The following is an 846-nucleotide window of genomic DNA, read 5'->3' on the forward strand; positions in this document are numbered from 1 at the left end:
GATTTTGGTATTTTAGTGTAGCCTATGGCTCCTCTAAACTACTGATAGGGTAAGGAACTTACCATGCTGAATTTACTTATGCACAGAGATATTTCTAAACATCTTGCATGCTTTAAGTACTATTGCACTAAAATGAAGCCATTCATTCTTAGTCAAAGCTAGTGAAAGAGTTGATGCCGTGACAAATTTTGCTCACTGTGGCAGGTTCCACGTGAGAAAGGTAGGCCTGGAAAAGGAAGCTACTGGGCCCTTGACCCCAGCTGCTCAGACATGTTCGAGAATGGCAACTACCGACGGAGAAAGAGGCGTCCAAGGCAACCACCAGGTTCTTCCAAGGACACACAAGATGCAGCAGGAAAAAGTGAAGACTCTACACTTCAAAGGCAAGACAAAGACGACAGTCATGGCAACACTAGCAGCATGGAAGAGAGCAATCTAGTTTCAGACAGTCAACGAGAATCATATCCAGCATTTTCCAAAAACATCAATGATCTGGATGGACTGCCAAACAGTGCCAAATTATATGATTTAAGCATTCCTATTAAGGCAAATCTGCTACAAAATCAGTACATTTTGGAAAAAGAAATGCCAAAAGAAGTGGCAATGGCAACAAAAATGTCCACTGATACCTTCATGCAGCTAGAAAATAAAGGCTGCATTTATACGGCAGAAGACAATAGGTTCCTCACTGATAGTGTAAGAGGAGAAGGAGTTGAGAAGCAGGTATCAGGGCCCTGGTCTATCCTACAGCATCTGCCCCATCTTCTACCTCCCAGGAGCAGCCACCCAGGCCAGGGAATGGAAAAGACTGGCAAACCCATGACCTGCTTCAGTTTCTTAGACAAT

This window comes from Coenobita brevimanus, chromosome 111, assembly GCF_032717465.1.
Source record: "Coenobita brevimanus isolate Jiangsu-jjx chromosome 111, ASM3271746v2, whole genome shotgun sequence".
NCBI lineage: Eukaryota > Metazoa > Arthropoda > Malacostraca > Decapoda > Coenobitidae > Coenobita > Coenobita brevimanus.